The 20754-nt window shown below is 43.6% G+C and overlaps 1 protein-coding gene and 1 long non-coding RNA gene across 5 annotated transcripts in view; one reads left to right on the forward strand and one right to left on the reverse strand.

The window, feature by feature from the left end:
- Positions 1–17796, reverse strand: part of LOC130355807 (uncharacterized) — a 32641-nt gene extending 14845 nt beyond the window's left edge. Inside the window, exon 1 of one of the 2 annotated variants that reach the window (XR_008888663.1) lies at positions 17709–17796. This is a non-coding gene — a long non-coding RNA (uncharacterized LOC130355807). The remainder of the gene's footprint in view (positions 1–17708) is intronic. The other variant, XR_008888662.1, reaches the window with a different exon arrangement.
- The window catches only part of RFFL (ring finger and FYVE like domain containing E3 ubiquitin protein ligase), a 51539-nt gene continuing 48524 nt past the window's right edge, over positions 17740–20754 (forward strand). The window contains exon 1 of one of the 3 annotated variants that reach the window (XM_056556508.1): positions 17740–17876. The gene's annotated coding sequence lies outside the window, so the exon portion shown is untranslated. The other 2 variants (XM_056556512.1, XM_056556509.1) reach the window with 2 other exon arrangements.

Here is a 20754-nt window from a genome sequence, read left to right on the forward strand (position 1 = left end):
AGAGAAGGCGTCACCTGTAGTCACTGATATCATTGTGTATTCTCCTCACTATAGAGAAGACGTCACCTGTAGTCACTGATATCATTGTACATTCTCCTCACTATAGAGAAGACGTCACCTGTAGTCACTGATATCATTGTGTATTCTCCTCACTATAGAGCAGACATCACCTGTAATCACTGATACCATTGTGTATTCTCCTTACTATAGAGATGTCACCTGTAATCACTGATATCATTGAGTATTCTCCTCACTATAGAGAAGACGTCACCTGTAGTCACTGATATCATTGTGTATTCTCCTCACTATAGAGAAGATGTCACCTGTAGTCACTGATATCATTGTGTATTCTCCTCACTATAGAGAAGACGTCACCTGTAGTCACTGATATCATTGTGTATTCTCCTCACTATAGAGAAGACGTCACCTGTAGTCACTGATATCATTGTGTATTCTATGTCCTATCAGAGCTGTAGTCACTTGTCAGTTCTACAGTTAGGTCAGTGAAACTACAACTCCCAGCATAACCTCACCACTGCTCAAAGGGGTACTCTACTGGAAAAAAAAAATTTTAATCAGCTGGTGCTACAAAGTTAAACAGATTTGTAAATTACTTCTATTTAAAAATCTTAATCCTTCCAGTACTTATTAGCTGCTGTATAAGCGATTCACAGGAAGTTATTTTCTTTTTTAATTTATTTTCTGTCTGACCACAGTGCTCTGTGCTGACACACCTCTGTCCATGTCAAGAACTGTACATAGTAGGAGCAAATCCCCATAGCAAACCTATCCTGCTCTGGACAGTTCTTGACATGGACAGAGGTGTCAGCAAATAGCACTGTGGTCAGACTGGAAAGAACTACACAACTTCCTGTGGAGCATACACCAGCTTATAAGTACTGTAAGATTTTAAATAGAAGTCATTTAAAAATCTGTTTAACTTTCTGGCACCAGTTGATATAAAAGTAAATGTTTTCCAGTGGAGTACCCCTTTAAGTAATTCTGGGAGCTGTATATTTCAATGGTGAAAACTTCTTTAACACTTTCCTATTCTGTGGCAACTGGTATATCTGATTATTATACTGGAATTTCTCACAATGCGCTACAACAGTGGTGTCTGTCACAACAGGCTAAAAACTTACTGGGGGGAGGGGGGAGGTATGGGGGTGACACCATTTTCTACCGCACCGGGTGACACCAACCCTAGCAACGCCACTGCTTTAAACATTAATTACTCTGAAATGCTTTTAGTTATCATTCTGATTCCGAGATTGTTTTTACGTGACATATTCTACTTTAACATAGTGGTAACATTTTGTGGTAACTTGCATCCTTTCCCAAAAATCTCAAAATTTCATGAAAAAAATTGAAAATTTAGCATTTTTCAAACTTTGAAGCTCTCTGCTTGTAAGGAAAATGGATATTCCAATTTTTTTTAAATTATTCACATATACAATATGTCCACTTTATGTTTGCATCATAAAATTGATGAGTTTTTACTTTTGGAAGACATCAGAGGGCTTCAAAGTTCAGAAGCAATTTTCCAATTTTTCCCAAAATTTTCAAACTCGCTATTTTTCAGGGACCAGTTCAGATTTGAAGTGGATTTGAAGGGTCTTCATATTAGAAATACCCCACAAATTACCCCATTATAAAAACTGCACCCCCCAAAGTATTCAAAATTACATTCAGTCAGTGTTTTAACCCTTTAGGTGTTTCACAGGAATAGCAGCAAAGTGAAGGAGAAAATTCTAAATCTTCATTTTTTACACTCGCATGTTCTTGTAGACCCAATTTTTGAATTTTTACAAGGGGTAAAAGGAGAAATTTTTTACTTGTATTTGTAGCTCAATTTCTCTTGAGTAAGCACATACCTCATATGTCTATGTAAAGTGTTCGGCGGGCACATTAGAGGGCTCAGAAGGGAAGGAGCGACAAGGGATTTTGGAGAGAACATTTTTCTGAAATGTTTTTTGGGGGGCATGTCACCTTTAGGAAGCCCCTAGGGTGTCAAAACAGCAAAAAAAAAAAAACATAGCATACCATTTTGGAAACTAGACCCCTTGGGGAACGTAACAAGGGGTAAAGTGAACCTTAATACCCCACAGGGGTTTCATGACTTTTGCAAATGTAAAAAAAAAAAAAGAATTACCTAAAATGCTTGGTTTCCCAAAAATATTACATTTTTAAAAAGGGATAAAGCAGAAAATACCCCCCAAAATTTGAAGCCCAATTTCTCCCGATTCAGAAAACATGGGGGTGAAAAGTGCTCTGCTGGCGCACTACAGGTCTCAGAAGAGTAAGAGTCACATTTGGCTTTTTGGAAGCAAATTTTGCTCTGGGGCATGCCGCATTTAGGAAGCCCCTATGGTGCCAGGACAGCATAAAAACCCCACAGGGCATACCATTTTGGAAACTAGACCCCTTGGGGAACGTAACAAGGGGTAAAGTGAACCTTAATACCCCACAGGGGTTTCACGACTTTTGCATATGTAAAAAAAATAATAATAATTTTTACCTAAAATGCTTGGTTTCCCAAACATTTTACAAAGGGTTAAAGCAAAAAATACCCCCCAAAATTTGAAGCCCAATTTCTCCCGATTCAGAAAACACCCCATATGGGGGTGAAAAGTGCTCTGCTGGCGCACTACAGGTCTCAGAAGAGAAGGAGTCACATTTGGCTTTTTGGAAGCAAATTTTGCTCTGGGGGCATGCCGCATTTAGGAAGCCCCTATGGTGCCAGGACAGCAAAAAAAAAAAACACATGGCATACCATTTTGGAAACTAGACCCCTTGGGGAGCGTAACAAGGGGTAAAGTGAACCTTAATACCCCACAGGGGTTTCATGACTTTTGCAAATGTAAAAAAAAAAAAAATTTACCTAAAATGCTTGTTTTCCCAAAAATTTTACATTTTTAAAAAGGGTAATAGCAGAAAATACCCCCCAAAATTTGAAGCCCAATTTCTCCCGATTCAGAAAACACCCCATATGGGGGTGAAAAGTGCTCTGCTGGCGCACTACAGGTCTCAGAATAAAAGGAGTCACATTTGGCTTTTTGGAAGCAAATTTTGCTCTGGGGGCATGCTGCATTTAGGAAGCCCCTATGGTGCCAGGACAGAAAAAAAAAAAAAAAAAAACAACACATGGCATACCATTTTGGAAACTAGACCCCTTGGGGAACATAACAAGGGGTAAAGTGAACCTTAATACTCCACAGAGGTTTCACGACTTTTGCATATGTAAAAAAAAAAATTTTTTACCTAAAATGCTTGGTTTTCCCAAAATTTTACATTTTTACAAAGGGTTAAAGCAGAAAATACCCCACAAAATTTGAAGCCCAATTTCTCCCGATTCAGAAAACACCCCATATGGGGGTGAAAAGTGCTCTGCTGGCGCACTACAGGTCTCTGAAGAGAAGGAGTCACATTTTGGCTTTTTGGAAGCAAATTTTGCTCTGGGGGCATGCCGCATTTAGGAAGCCCCTATGGTCCCAGGACAGCAAAAAAAAAAAAAAAAAAACACATGGCATTACATTTTGGAAACTAGACCCCTCGGGGAACGTAACAGTGTTACAGTGAGTACTTACACCTCACAGGTTTTTTGAACAGTGGGCTATAAAAGTGAAATTTTTTTATTTTTTTGCACTATATTGATAGTGTTACCCCAAATGTTTCATTTTCACATTGGGTAATAGGGCAAAAGGCCCCCAAAATTTGTAGAACAATTTTGTCTGAGAAAAAAAATACCCCATATGTGGATGTAAATTGCTCTGTGGACGTACTGCAATGCTCAGAATAGAAGGAGTGAAAATTTTGTTGAAATTGAAGTCGGGGGTCATGTGCATTTATAAAGCCCCCAACAGCAAAAAAAAAAACACATGTGACACCATTTTAGAAACTACACCCCTCAATGAACGTAACAAGGGGGACAGTGGGAAATAATACTCACAGGTTTTTTAAAAAGTGGGCCATAAATTGAAAATTTTTATTTTTTTACACTAAAATGCTGGGGTTACCCAATTTTTAACATTTTCACAAGGGGTAATATGAGGAATTGGGTTACAAATTTTGGAGGGCTTTTTCCCCTGACTATGGAAATACATCCACATATGGGGTAACGTGCTGGGTGGGCGCACAACAAGGCTCAGAAGTCATAGAGGTCAGTTTGTATTTGTGGCCTATGGCATATCAGTAGATGACGGTTACATACATTCCGAGGAAAATACAAAAATGAAACACCCCCATGTGACACCATTACAGAAAGTATCCACCCTAAGGAATGGGTATAGGGGTAAAGAGGACATTTTGAACGCACGGGTGTTTCCTAAATTTATTTTCCAGGAATGGATGAAGGGTAGCTTTTGAAAATTGAATTTTCAACCTATGCTCTGCTTCATCTTTCTGGGAATAACTAACATCTGACTCCAAATTGTCGCCTGGAAATATGACAGAGCTCAGCGAGAACTCTTCGAATTTGAGGCGGATGTTTGTTACAGACCTAACAGTTACATATATTCAGAGGAAAATACAAGAAATGAACACCCACATATGAGCCTATTACAAACTACACCCCCTAGGGAAGGTGTATAGGGTGAAGTGGAGATTTGGAACAGACTGGTGTTCCCTTCATTTATTTTCCAGGAATGGATGAAGAGCACTATGGGGGGGAAAGAAAATTGCAATTTTAGTACTGATATGCCAATTATTTTCCCAGAATGATGACCCAGAGTACAGCCAAAAGTAAAAATGATGCCCGCCCCAAACCCTATACTCTGAATCATCATTCTGGGAAGGGGATGTGTGGGGCCGTCCCTATTCTGTTACCTCAAATGCGCACCCCGCTCAGGTGGGGAGAGAGAGCGTTGCGCATTTGAGGCAACTGCAAACCTCCAATGCTATTGACTCTGTGTCCCATCACCCATTTTTTAGGGGGAAGAAGAAAAAAATAAGATATTGGGGGTATTGGGGAAAAGGTTTTGTTCTTGTTTTTTTTGTGGGAGTGGGGGGGGGGGGAGGTTGGTATAAAATTTGGAAGACAATGTACCCTGGACTGGTACATTGGAGTCAAATTTTGGGGAATGAAAATTAGGGCAAAGGATGGAAAATTTAGTACTCCATGGAAGTGTGATACTCCCTGAAGCAGCCTATGCAGAGGCCCGGATTATCTGGGCAAGTGTCGCATTGAGTGGTGGTGTCCTTCCGAATCCCTCTCTTGCGACACACTCTGCATTTCTTCTGAGATCGTCCCTTCTTTCCAGTGTGGGGGATCACACCTGGAAAGTGTTGGCCAGGGACGATCCGGGGACCTGAAGTTCCGGAGGTGCTCTGACCCGCTCTTTGGCGGTCACCATAGATGAGGGCCTTTAGAACTTCCTCTTGGAACTCCATGTATGTCCCTGTGTTGCCAGCGTACTTGTACAGTATAAAAGAGTTGTACATGGCAACCTGTCCCATGTAGACCGCAACTTTTTTGTACCATATCTTTGTTTTCCGCATGGCATTATATGGCTTGAGGACTTGATCAGAAAGATCAACTCCCCCCATATACCGAGTAGTAGTCCAGAATACAATCGGGCTTGAGGATCGGTCCCACGGCACCTCGCACAGGGACAGGGGTGCTGCCATTCCCATGAATAGTGGTGAGCATAAGGACATCCCTCTTGTCCTTATACCAGACCAACAACAGGTTCTCATGGGAAAAGGCACGGGACTCACCCCGGGGGATAGGAGTCTGCAGGGGATAGGAAGGAAGGCCTCTTTGATTCTTCCGGACTGTCCCACAAGCGACCTTGGATCTTGCGGCGAGGGATGTGAAGAGAGGGATCCTAGTATAAAAGTTATCCACGTAAAGGTGGTAACCTTTATCTAGCAATGGGTGCAAAAGGTCCCAAACGATTTTCCCGCTAACACCCAGAGTGGGGGAACAATCTGGGGGTTCAATGTGGGAATCTCGTCCCTCATACACCATAAACTTGCAAGTGTACCCGGAGGTACTCTCACAAAGTTTATACATCTTCACGCCATACTGCGCTCGCTTGGTAGGGCTGTATTGCCGGAAGCTGAGTCTCCCCTTAAAGCTGATGATAGACTCATCAATAGCGACCTCCCTTCCAGGGACATAGGCCTCCCAAAAAACTTTATTGGTGTATGTGCTGTGTGTGGTGTGGTGCGATACTACCTCCCTAACCCTCCCTAACCTAACTAAACTAACCCGCCCTAACAGAAAAAAAAAAAGGTGACTTTAAAAAAAAAAAAAGGACTTCTAGCGCAAAAAAGCCCTGCGCAAAAAAAACCAAAAACCTTTATCTAATCAGTGGTGTGCGCACTGATTAGCGCTTATGGCGGCAGGGGGCACAGAAGTCAGTGTGGGGTCTGGCCACTCAGCCCAGAACAGTGGCTGGTGGCTTGTACACAGACCCCCACACAAAAAACCCGAAAAATAAAATAAAAAAACGCTTAACCCCCTAAAAAAATGCACCCGCCTGAACCCCCAAAAAAACGCTGATCAGTGATAAATCACTGACAGCGGTGGGACAGGCTGCACACACAGGTACGGTCCATCCACACAGTACACGCCTGCTACTGGTGGCACGGACCACCTATGGGTGCAAAAAAAATATGCGTTAACCTAAAAAAGTGCCTTTACCACAAAAAAAAAAACGCTGATCAGTGATAAATCACTGACAGCGGTGAGGCACGCCACACACACAGGTAAAGGTCCGGCCACACAGTACACGCCTGCTACTGGTGGCACGGACAGCCTATGGGTGCAAAAAAGCGATAGAAAACGGGAAAAAAAAGTGCCGGCACCACAAAAAAAAAAAACGCTGATCAGTACAACGGGACTGATCAGCGGCGGGTGGGCTTTAACAAACGGTGGCGGACCACTCTTTTATAACTAAGAGGGTCCGCACACACGCTTAGAAAAAAAAAAAAAAAAGATCTGCGCCAAAAAAAAAAAAAGGCTGGCGGCAGACCGCAGCGACCCAGCAGGGCCGGGGTCACGCAGCTAAAGGTGCTATGGACCCACGGACACCCACTGAGGTACGCCGAAAAAAAAATAATTTTAAACTTTTTTTTTTTTTAACCCTAACCTGTCCCTACCTAAATCTAAAGCTATCCCTGGGGATTTCTGTGCCAAGGGGCCACAGAAAGGGGGCAAGGCGCACTTTTTTTTACAGTGAGGGGATGGTGGGCAGCACGGGGCTCCGTCCTGCTCGCCAGATCTCTGTGAAATGGTGGGCAGAACGGAGCAACATGCTCCCAGCCTCCACCATCCCCTCCCATTTCTATGTGATTGGTATGGCCACTTTGGCCACCCAATCACAACTGTACTGAGGGGGGTGGCCACAATGCCAGCCCCCAGTACAGCACAAAGTACGGTTTGAAGAAACAGGAGAACCCTCTTCGTCGGCGCTGCTTGGATGGTGCAATAATGTGGATGGTACCCAGAGTATTATGTAACAATATTTTATTGAAACACATACAATAGGGGGTACAGACAGGACAATCTTTAAAAACCCAGTACAGCACGGATGGTGATTGGTGGTGTATGCTACACCACCAGTCACCATCTATATCCGGGTCACAGGGTCACACGTGACCCTGATGACCCGGAACCGCTGCAGAACGCCGGTAAGTAGTTACCGGCGTCCTGCAGCGATCGCCGGTATAGGAGGTTCTCAGTGCACATTTTTGTAAAAATGACATTATATTTATTCTGTAGGTCCATACAAATAAAATGATACCCAACTTATATAGGTTTGATTTTGCTTTACTACTGTTTAAAAATTATAACTTTTTGCATGAAAATTAGTACATTTAAAAATGTCCTCTTCTGACCCCTATAACTTTTTTATTTTTCCACCTACAGGGCAATATCATGGCTCAGTTTTTGCACCGTGATCTCCATTATTTATTGGTATCATTTTTTGTTTTCATGGGACCTATAGATCTCTTTTTATAAAATTTTTTAGGGTATACAAAGTGACCAAAAATATGCAATTTTGGACTTAGGAATTTTTTTACGTATACGCTATTGACCGTGCGGTTTAACTAATATTACATCTTTATAGTTCGGACATTTACGCATGCGGCAATCGCACATATGTCTATATTTATTTTAGTTGACTTTTTTTTTATGAGAAAAGGGGGGTGATTAAAACTTTTATTAGGAAAGAGGTTAAATCACATTTGTTAACTTTTATTTATTTATTTATTTTTAAACATTTATAGCCCCCATAGGGGACTATAACATGCAATCTTCTGATTGCAGACACTGATCAATGCTATGCCATAGCATAGCATTGATCAGTGTTATCGGCGCTCTGCTGCTCCAGCCTGGGTCTCAGCAAGGAGAAAGGTAGGGACCCTCCTCTCGTCCTCACAGCTGATCGGGACACCGCGATTTTACTAAGGTCCTTGCCCACCCTGGTAAGGTCAGGCTGCTACAGCTTGGTTAGTATCAGGCTGATAATGAAAAGTTGACATCTTATATTTCTAAAATAAATATAGAAAGAGAAACATGTGGGTATCCCCCTATTTTCATTATTAGCCAGATACAAAACCAGATACAAAGCCTGACGTTACAAAGGTAGGCAAGGACTATAGTTTTTGGCCATTACTGCCAAAACAAATCCTCCCTGTTACTGCCCAGACACACCATTTTTTAAGCTCCAGGCCTGTTACGACTGGCTCTTCCCAGTTCTCCTGTGGTGGTGGGTACAAGGGTAATACAGTGACCCCCCAACCTACGATGGCCCCGACATACCATAATTTCAATATGTGATGGCCTTTCAGAGGCCTCAGATAGCCATTTACGGTGCCCCGCGTGCTCCGGTGATGGTCTCCTACCTTCCTCGGGGCTCCACTTGGGGATTCCCTGCATCGCCGGCGCTCTCCATCGTCGTCATCACGTCGCCGCGCACGCCGTCCCGTCATCCAATAGGAGAGACGTGCGTAGTGACGTGATGGCGGCGACAATCCCGGAGAAGCAGAGACTTCTGGAGCGTCTGGGACACCACGGGGACGCGGTGACAGCGATGGAGGGCGACATCCAGGGCAGCGGTGACGAGCGGTGACAGTCCGGTGCGGCTGGGACAGGTGAGTATTACTTCCTATACTTTACATTGCACGGATCCCTCAACATACAATGGTTTCAACAAACGATGGTTCATTTGGAACGGATTACCATCGTATGTTGAGGGACCACTGTACCTGGAGGTTAGCACTAGTGATTTTGGGAATAAGGCTAAGCCCCGGCTTGGTAATGCACTCCCAGAGGCAGCAAGCTAATAGTGATGAGCAGAGCTGCTGTCACTTGTTTCTTGTAAGTTTTATCATTTAGATTTTTTTCTCTGGGAGCTGGATTTTGCTCTTTTCTACATGTCTGCATACATCAGGGAATAGCAGTTTCCTGCATCCGTGCATCCGGATTACATGTGAAAGTGCCTGATGCTATATAAAGATTCGGTGAGCTGAGCTATGTTTCTTCCATTATCTGCTGTCACTTGTTTCTGCCTTTGAGGCCGGGAGCTAAGTAGGCGCGGTGATGTGTGGTTGCTAGTTTTCTATGCAAAGTGATCTGACATCACTGGAAGTGACATCCTCAAAAGTTTTACTACATCACCAGCACCCAATATGCCAAAGAGACCTAGACTGTCAAGTGGGAACACCACTGCTCATTTTTCAACAGGGAGAGAGCTCAGGTTCATCCCCATGGACAGCAATGTATTTTGCACGGATACCGCTGAATGAATAGGCAAGATCATTCTTTTGGCGGCGTAGATTCTGTAGTCTTATTGACAGCAATGAGTTTCCAAGCAGATTTTAAAAATGAAATTCTGTTCGGAAATTCTGTAGTGTGAACATAGCCTAAGTGTGCATACAGAGGGATCTGTCAATCCCTGAATAGAACCTCCCATTGGACTCCTTTGCAGACAATTGGTGTAAGCAAAGGAGCTAAAGGAATGGTGGAGGCAGAAGAGTGGATGAGAAGAAACAGTAAAAGAAGGGCTTTAAATGGGCACTGTCAAAATAAAAACTTTTTATGTTGTACATCTTCACAAAACATTAATCTTTCTAATATACTTTAAACTTTTTATGTTGTACATCTTCACAAAACATTAATCTTTCTAATATACTTTATAAATATTTGATCTCCTTTTTCTTTTTTTTTATATAATCATGGCTTAAAAAACAAGACCACTAGGGGTCTGTCTGCAGATTTTCAGTTTTAAGACCAATGTGAGAAGAATAATACTGAAACTTCGTTTTTTTTTTTTTGTGTGTGTTTTCCAGTGTGACTTTTTGAGGCTAGGTTTCCACTTGTTTTATTTTTATTTTTTTACAAAAACGCCAATAAAAACGCCCATTCTGCCGCATGGCGTTTTTTTGTGTGAAAAAATGCTGCGGCCAAATGTTAGCTGTAAGTCAATAGTAAACTTTAAAATGCCAAATCCACTTGGCGTTTTTCAGTATGGCGTTTTTTTTAATCCTTTTGGCGTTTTGGGGCTCCTTGGCAGTTTTTAAAAAACGACCTCTTGTCAAGACTTTGGCATTTTTTCGGGAAAATCTTTGTATTTTTTCAGGCGTTTCTTCTCTTTTGGACTTTAGCGATCCAAAAAAGTGATTGAGATACCTTTTTTATTAGAATTTAGTAGGATACCATTAAAAAATAATAATAAAAAAGATACAGTAGTGATCTAAAAAATTGTATTTAACGAAATGTATCTTTTTTATAACAAAATTTTTATAAATTTTTAAACAGGGATCAATTTATGTGGGCGGGTAGGGCACTAAAAATGTAGCCGACAATAATAATAATAATAATAAAAATGTGTGTGTTTTTTACTTAAAATTTTTATTTTTTTATTTTTTAGGTAGCACTGTTGTATGATAGGAGTAGTAGTTACCTGTACTAATTGAAAGATCGCCGGGGTCCGTTGCGATCCTTCTGTACAATGTATAGATGTGGCCAGCCGCTCTTCTATGGTCCCCTGTACTGACGTACCGTATTTATCGGCGTATAACACGCATTTTTTATGCTAAAATTTTTAGCCTAAAGTCTATCTACGTGTTATATGCCGATAGACTGTTTGTGACCACGCAAAAGCTGCTGCAGTTCAATGACTTAAAGCGGGCGCTTTAAATCATTGAACTGCAGTAGCTTCTGCCTGGCCAGAGTCCCACTGCCACTGCCCGATTCCCTCCCCGTCCCCGGTTTTATAGTTATATGTCCCGCCGCCACTGCCCGATTCCCTCCCCGTCCCCGGTTTTATAGTTATATGTCCCGCCGCCACTGCCCGATTCCCTCCCCGTCCCCGGTTTTATAGTTAAATATCCCGCCGCCGCCACCACGGCCCAATTCCCTTCCCGTCCCCGTTTTATAGTTAAATATCCCGCTGCCACTGCCCAATTCCCTCCCCGTCCCTGTGCCCTGGGGACTGCGGTCCTTCATGCGCCGGTGGTCTCCTGATCTGTCACTGTGTGCTGCGTAATGACGCAATGATGAGTGACGTCCTCAACACGATGTCACCCGTCAGTCAGTGCGCGGCGGACACAGTGACAGATCAGGAGACCGCCGAAGCATGAAGGACCGCAGTCCCCAGGGCACATGTAACTATAAAACCGGGGACGGGGAGGGAATTGTGCCGTGGCGGCGGTGGGATATTTAACTATAAAACCAGGGACGGGGAGGGAATTGTGCCGTGGCGGCGGCGGGATATTTAACTATAAAACTGGGGATGGGGAGGGAATAGAGCAGCGGCACTCTGGCCCCACAGAAGCCACTGCACGTCAATGATTTAAAGCGCTTGCTTTAAATCATTGAACTGCAGAAGCCGCCAGAAACAGTTTATTGAGGTACACCTGCACACACACGCACCCTCATTTTTCCAAGGATATTTTGGTAAAAAAAAACTTTTTTACCAAAATTTCCTTGGAAAAATAAGGGTGCGTGTTACAGGTTGGTGCGTGTTATACCCCGATAAATACGGTATATATACACAAATTCATATTTCCTGCAGACAGCTGTGATTGGTCAGATGGTTCCAGCCAATCACAGCTCTAGGAATATGTGTATATATACGTCAGTGCAGGGGACCATAGAAGAGCGACTGCCCGTATCTATACATTATACAGGAGGATCACAGTGGGTGTCAGGAGTTACACTCGCTGTGATTCCAAAAAGAAAATAATTTCCTCTGTAGTATTCAGCAGCTAATAAGTACTGGAAGAATTAAGATTTTTTTAACAGAAGAAATTTACAAATCTGTTTAACTTTCTGGCACCAGTTGATTAAAAAAAAAGCTTTCCACCGGAGTACCCCTTTAAGGGGTTAAAGGGGTACTCCCCTGGAAAACATTTTTAGTTATTTTTTTCAAATCAAGATAGCCGGTTGGGGACCGGACCGGGATGCCTGCTGGAATCATTCAGCAGGCATCCCGGCACATCGCCGAGGGGGGTCCTGAGACCCCCCCCCCCATGTCGGCGATCGCAGAAAGTCGCATGTCAATTCAGACATGCGATTTTCTGCTATTCGGGGCTGATCGGGTCTCTGGTGACCCGATCACCCGGAAAATAGGGATGATCGGAGTTGTCAGTGACAGCCCCGATCATCCTGCAGGATAGGAGCGAGGTCGCAGTCCTGCGATCTCCTCCTATCCCCTGCCATTAGTCAGAACTGAGTTCTGACCAATGGCAGCGCAGGACAGGGGGTTGCCATGGAAACCCCCGTTCTGCCCACCCCTGGATGTCGGGCAGAACGGGGGGAGAAGATGGAGACCGGTACCTTACCTGAAGATGGCGTGGGGATCGAAGATCATCGTGGAGACTGCAGAGATCCCGGCTCAGGGGGTGTAAATGAAAGTGAAAGTAAAGCGATCTTTAAAGGAGTAGTCCAGTGGTGATTCAGTGGTGAGCAACTTATCCCCTATCCTAAGGATAGGGGATAAGTTGCAGATCGCGGGGGGTCCGACCGCTGGGGCCCCCTGAGATCTCCTGTACTGAGCCCCGACAGCCCGCGGGAAGGGGGCGTGTCGACCTCCGCACGAGGTGGCGGCCGACACGCCCCCTCAATACAACTCTATGGCAGAGCCGAAGCGCTGCCTTCGGCAATCTCCGGCTCTGCCATAGAGATGTATTGAGGGGGCGTGTCGGCCGCCGCCTCGTGCGGGGGTCGACACCCGCTATCTCGGCGGAGAGCCGGGGCCCCGTACAGAGAGATCGCAGGGGGCCCCAGCGGTCGGACCCCCCGCGATCTCAAACTTATCCCCTATCCTTAGGATAGGGGATAAGTTTTTCACCACTGGACTACCCCTTTAATGTGGCAACCACTAGGAAGGCCAAACTGCAGCATGCCCAGACAGCCAAAGGCATGCTGGGCGTTGTAGTTTTGCAACATCTGGAGGGTCACAGTTTGGAGACCACTGTGGTGCCCAAATGGTAGCCCTCCAGATGTTTCCAAACTACAACTCTCAGCATGCCTAGACTGCCCAGACATGCTGGGAGTTGTAGTTCTGTCTCTGTCCCTTCAGATTTTGCAATTTTCATGAAATTTTTGAAAATTGCTGCTCTACTTTGAAGCCCTCTAATTTTTTCAAAAAGTAAAAATATGTCCATTTTATGATGCCAACATAAAGTGGACATATTGTATTTGTGAAGAAAAATTAAATGTATTGTGAATATCCATTTTCCTTACAAGCAGAGAGCTTCAAAGTTAGAAAAATGCTAAATTTTAATGACATTTGGGGATTTTCCACCAAAAAAGGATGCAAGTAACGCCGAAAATTTACCACCAAAATAAAGTAGAATATGTCACGAAAGTAAAGTGACGGTGGTCAGAATTGCGAAAAAGGGCTCAGTCCTTAAGGTGAAAAAGGGCTGCGTCCTTAAGGGGTTAAAAAATCTTCATCCTTCCAGTACTTATCAGCTACTGTTATGATCCACAGAAAGTTCTTTTCTTTTTGAACTTTTCTGCCTGACCACAGTGCTCTTTGCTGACACCTCTGGCCATGTCAGGAACTGTCCAGAGCAGGATAGATGTTCTATGGGGATTTGCTCCTGCTCTGGACAGTTCCTAAAATGGACAGAGGTGTCAGCAGAGAGTACTGTGATCAGACAGAATGGAAATTCAAAAAGAAAATAACTTCCTATGGATCATACAGCAGATGATAAATACTGGAAGGATTAAGATTTTTTTAATAAGAAGTAGTAATTTACAAATCTGTTTAACTTTCTGCTACCAATTGATTAAAAAAAATGTATAATAATAATATTGATAGAAGAAGAAGAAAAAAGTTTTCCAGCGGAATACACCTTTAACCACATAGGGACCCAGGGCGTGCAGGTACTTAAGGACCCAGGGCGTACCTGTATGCCCATGGGAATTTCAGTCCCCGCCGCGCGCCGGGCGGGGATCGGACCGGGGTGACTGCTGATACCTATCAGCAGGCACCCCGCACAAATGCCCAGGGGGGTCATGAAGTGATCTCTAAACTGTGGCCCTCTAGATCTTGAAAAACTACAACTCCCTGCATCCCCAGTTTGCTGTCTGGGCATGCTGGGATTTATAGTTTTGCAACATCTGGAGGGCCACAGTTTGGAGATCACTGTGCAGTGGTCTCTAAACTGTAGCCCTCCAGATGTTGCAAAACTGCAAATCCCAGCATTCCCAAACAGCAAACAGCTGTCTCGGCATGCTGGGAGTTGTACTTGCGTACCTCCAGCTGTTACATAACTACATCTCCCAGCATTCCCTTCGGCGATCAGTACATGCTGGGAGTTGTAGTTTTGCAATAGCTGGAGGCACACTGGTTGGAAAATACAGAGTTAGGTAATAGAACCTAACTTAAGGTTTTCCAACCAGTGTGCCTCCAGCTGTTGCAAAAGTACAACTCCCAGCATGCACGGTCTGTCAGTGCATGCTGGGAGTTGTAGTTTTGAAACAGCTGGAGGTTTCCCCCCCCCCAATGTGAATGTACAGGGTACATTCACACGGATGAGTTTACAGTGAGTTTTCTGCTTCAAGTTTGGGCTGCGGCAAATTTTTTACTGCAGCGCAAACTCCTAGCGGAAAACTCACCGTAACCCGCCAGTGCGAATGTACCCTAAAAACACTACACTAACACAAAATAAACGGTAAAACACTTCATATACACCCCCTTACACTGCCCCCCCCCCAATAAAAATGAAAAACGTATTGTATGGCAGTATTTCCAAAACGGAGCCTCCAGCTGTTGCAAAACAACAACTCCCAGCATTTCTGGACAGCCACTGACTGTCCAGGCATGCTGGGAGTTTAGCAACAGCTGGAGGCTCCCTGTTTGGGAATCACTGGCGTAGAATACCCCTATGTCCACCCCTATGCAATCCCTAATGTAGTCCTCAAATGTGCATGGCGCTCTCTCACTTCAGAACCCTGTCGTATTTCAAGGAAACAGTTTAGGGCCACATATGGGGTATTTCCTTATGAAAAGGAAAAGTATTGGGCTACACCAACCTGTTAGTGTAAAAAACTTAAAATGTTTACACTAACATGATGGTGTTGCCCCATACTTTTTATTTTCACAAGAGGTAAAAGCAAAAAAAAGAGGGGAAATTGCGTTAAAAATTTTGGGGCGAGTACGGAAATACCCCATATGTGGGCGTAAAATGCTCTGCGGACACACAACAAGGCTCAGGAGTGAGAGCGCACTATCTACATTTGAGGCCTAAATTGGTGATTTACACAGAGGTGGCTGATTTTAAATCGTTTCTGACATAAACGCAAAAAAAAAAAAATACCCACATGTGACCCCATTTTGGAAACTACACCCCTCACGGAACGTAACAAGGGTTATAGTGAGCCTCAGGTGTTTGAAGAATTTTCATTAAAGTTGGATGGGAAAATGAAAAAAAAAATTTCACTAAAATGCTGGTGATACCCTAAATTTTTCATTTTCACAAGGGAAAATAGGAAAAAAGCCCCCAAAATTTGTAACTTCATTTCTTCTGAGAAAGACCATACCCCATATGTGGATGTAAAGTGCTCTGCGGCAAACTACAGTGCTCAGAAGAGAAGGAGCGTCATTGGGATTTTGAAGAAAAAATTTGTCCGGAATTGAAGGCCACGTGTGTTTACAAAGCCAGAACAATGGACCCCCCACCACATGTGACCCCATTTTGGAAACTACGTAATGTAATAAGGGGTGCATTGAGCATTTATGCCCCACAGGTGTCTGACAGATTTTTGGAACAGTGGTCCGTGAAAATGAAAAATGTTATTTTTAATTTGCACAGCCCACTGTTCCATAGATCTGTCAAATGCCAGTGGGGTGTAAATACTCATTGCACCCCTTATTAAATTCTCTGAGGGGCGTAGTTTCCAAAATGGGGTCACATGTCGGGGGGGTCCACTGTTCTGGCACCACGGGGGGGCTTTGTAAACGCACATGGCCCCTGACTTCCATTCCAAAAAAATGATTTCTCTAAAAGCTCAATGGCGCTCCTTCTCTTCTGAGCATTGTAGTTCGCCCGCAGAGCACTTTACGTCCTAACATGGGGTATTTCCATACTCAGAAGAGATGGGGTTACACATTTTGGGGGGCATTTTCTCCCATTACCCTTTGCAAAAATGGTAAATTTGGGTAAAAAAAACTGCACTTTAGTGTCATTTTTTTTTTCATTTACACATCCGACTTTAACGAAAAGTCGTCAAACACCTGTGGGGTGTTAATGCTCACTGTACCCCTTGTTACATTCCTTGAGGGGTCTAGTTTCCAAAATGGTATGCCATGAGGGGTTTTCTGCTGTTTTGGCACCATAGGGGCTTCCTAAATGTGATAAAAACCATTTTATCAAAATTCACTCTCCAAAATCCCATTGTTGCTCCTTCCCTTCTGTGCCCTCTACTGCGCCCACCGAACACTTTACATACGCATATGAGGTATTTCCTTACTCAAGAGAAATTGGGTTACAAATTTTGGGGGTCTTTTTCTCCTATTACCCCTTGTAAAAATTCAAAAACTGAGTCTATAAGAACATACGAGTGTAAAAAATGAAGATTTTGAATTTTCTCCTTCACTTTGCTGCTATTCCTGTGAAACACATAAAGGGTTAACACACTTACTGAATGTCATTTTAAATACTTTGAGGGGTGCAGTTTTTATAATGGGGTCATTTGTGGGGTATTTCTAATATGAAGACCCTTCAAATCCACTTCAAACCTGAACTGGTCCCTGAAAAATAGCGAGTTTGAAAATTTTGTGAAAAATTGGAAAATTGCTGCTGAACTTTATGATGGGAACAAGTAGATATATTGTATATGTGAATCAATATAAAATTAATTTGGAATATCCATTTTCCTTATAAGCAGAGAACTTCAAAGTTAGAAAAATGCTAAATTTTCTATTTTTTCATCAAATTTTGGAATTTTTCACCAAGAAATGATGCAAGTATGGACAACATTTTACCACTAATAAAAAGTAGAATATGTCATGAAAAAACTATCTCAGAATCAGAATGAAAAGTAAAAGCATCCCAGATGGGCCTGGTCCTTAAGGGGTTAATGGCTGTGACTGGTCTACACTATTATGGAGACAACAAAGTGCCAGAAGTACACATGTATCGGATTTGTGTTCACAGCTTCCATAATGCCGCACATATAACAAACACATAGCAGCTACGCGTGATAGTAACATTATAATGCGGGACATAATGTCGTGCGCCACCTCTCTGTACCGCTACACCTCCACGCACTGTCGCCATCGTAACGCCCATAGACAAACCTGGCTGACGTTACAGAAAGACTAGAGCCAGTCACGTGGTTCTATCTAGGCCGTATACCGAGTGATTACAGGAGCGGGGCGTGGTTACCCAGTGTAGCCCTTCCCACCACGGTGAGTCCTCTTGAGTGATTGGTGTTGCGCTCGGCAGGGGGCGTCACCGTGCCCCGCCCACGTATCTCCGCTGTTAGGCTCTTCCTGCTGAGTTGTGGTCGGATCATGCCGCTGCTGGGGACCTATTAGGATCTGTGAAAGGTGGGGGCGTGAGGGGCTCCTGTGTCCTGCCATCTACACAGGTACCATACCCTCTATACCCGCACCAGTGCACCCAGTCTCCTGCCCTCATACAAGAAGTGAGACCAGGAAGCGCTGTGTGTACTTCACTCTGTACTCTGCTTTACGGGACAAAGTTACATCGTGTACTAGGGGAGATGTGCCCGAGCTTTGGGTGGCACAGAGGGGGGCTTGTGTGGACGGTGACAGGTGGTGAGCAGGGACTGGTGTGGCTAGACCAGTGTTTCCCCACCCCTGTGCCTCCAGCTGTTGCAAAACTACAACTCCCAGCATGCCCGGACAGCCGAAGGCTGTCCGGGCATGCTGGGAGTTGTAGTTTTGCAACAGCTGGAGTCACACTGAATAGGAAACATTGTGATAGAGGTCACATTACCTAGTTTATTACTGGCTCATCACCTGTTGCAAAACTACAACTCCCAGCATGCCTACAACTCCCAGCAGATAACCTTCTGGGTGTCCTGGCATGCTGGGAGTTGTAGTTTCACCACAGCTGGAGTCACACTGAATAGGAAACATTGTGACAGATAGAGGTCACATTACCTAGTTTATTACTGGCTCATCACCTGTTGCAAAACTACAACTCCCAGCATGCCTACAACTCCCAGCAGATAACCTTCTGGGTGTCCTGGCATGCTGGGAGTTGTAGTTTCACCACAGCTGGAGTCACACTGAATAGGAAACATTGTGACAGATAGAGGTCACATTACCTAGTTTATTACTGGCTCATCACCTGTTGCAAAACTACAACTCCCAGCAGATAACCTTCTGGGTGTCCTGGCATGCTGGGAGTTGTGGTTTCACCACAGCTGGCAAGTCTGACTGAGAACATAGTATAACCTTTTAGTCTCATTAGGGTGGGCTTAGGGGGGCCCCATGACGGTGACATTGTATAGTTGTGAGACTAGAATGACAACCTTTTATCAGTGTCACAGTACATAACAGAAATCAACTGGTTTCCAATGGACTCTAGAGCAGTGTTTCCCAACCAGGGTGCCTCCAACTGTTGCAAAACTACAACTCCCAGCATGCCCGGAATTCTAGTATTGCAGCCTGCTTGGGAAACACTGACGTGGATGTATCTAGTGAGCATCATGTTTGGTGTCATTCCAGAAGACCTGTATGACCAGTGTCATCATGTTCTGTGGTGCAACCTCAACTCTCCTTTGTGCTTTCAGGAGCTCTAATTGCTGTCAGTGAATAGAGTCATTCCCTGTTTCTATGCTGAGGCTAAAACCCTGCCCTCTATCACCACTGAAGAGAACTGTCATGTTCTGCACTGGTGTCTGCAGGAGATGTTCCATTATGGCACGGAGCTAAACTTTCCATTCACTGACAGGATGTAGAGATCTTGTAAAAGGTAAGGCAAGCTGGCCGTACATCAGAGAACTAAGCTGGTCATCGGCTATTTGGATCATAGAGAAGATCTGGGTTCTCAGATGTTCGGGCAGCATTGAAGTGATTCCCTTTATATCTAGTGTTTGGTTGCCCGTAGCAACCCATTAGCTCGTTGCTTTATGTGCCCGCTTAGGGCAAACATGGGTGATAACCCATTGGCAATGGATTTGTGTACTTCATGTTTTATTTGTGCTTATTTTTTAGATTTGCCTCATTTAGACAAATAGTGAATAGAGGAAAAGTAGAACAATTGCCTGTAGCAACCAATCAGATTTCACTTTCATAGTTTGCAATAAACAAATAAAGCACAAAAAAGGGTCAACAAAACGGCTTAAAAACTGAATGGGAACATAGCCCAAGAATGGCACTCCTTTGTGGCACATAGAGGGGCCCTGACTGAGTGCCTCTCTTCTCTGACATCCATAGGCTCTGATATAGTGTTTCCAAAACAGAGTGCCTGCAGCTGTTACAAAACTACAGTCCAATCATGGAGAGAGTTGTAGTTTTGCAACAGCTGGAGGCACCCTGGTTGGGAAACACTGCTCTAATGGGCAAAGGTTGTGGTCCTGAGACTTCCCCTTTTAACCCCTTAAGGACTCAGGGTTTTTCCATTTTTGCACTTTCGTTCTTTTTGTCCTCCTTACCTTTTAAAAATCATAACCCTTTCAATTTTCCACCTAAAAATCCATATTATGGCTTATTTTTTGCGTCACCAATTCTACTTTGCAGTGACATCAGTCATTTTACCCAAAAATTCACGGCAAAACGGAAAAAAAAATCATTGTGCGACAAAATCGAAGAAAAAACGCCATTTTGTAAATTTTGGGGGCTTCCGTTTCTACGCAGTGCATATTTCGGTAAAAATGACACCTTATCATTATTCTGTAGGTCCATACGGTTAAAATGATACCCTACTTATATAGGTTTGATTTTGTCGCACTTCTGGAAAAAATCATAACTACATGTAGGAAAATGTATATGTTTAAAAATGTCATCTTCTGACCCCTATAACTTTTTTTTATTTTTCCACGTAAAGGGCGGTATGAGGACTCATTATTTGCGCCGTGATCTGAAGTTTTTATCGGTACGATTTTTGTTTTGATCACTTTTAATTCATTTTTTAATGGTATAAAAAGTGACCAAAATACGCTTTTTTGTACTTTGGAATTTTTTTGCGCATACGCCATTGACCGTACGGTTTAATGAATTATATATTTTTATAGTTCGGACATTTACGCACGCGGCGATACCACATGTTTATTTTTATTTATACTGTTTTATTTTTTTTTATGGGAAAAGGGGG

Source organism: Hyla sarda, chromosome 2 (genome assembly GCF_029499605.1).
Source record: "Hyla sarda isolate aHylSar1 chromosome 2, aHylSar1.hap1, whole genome shotgun sequence".
Taxonomy (NCBI): domain Eukaryota; kingdom Metazoa; phylum Chordata; class Amphibia; order Anura; family Hylidae; genus Hyla; species Hyla sarda.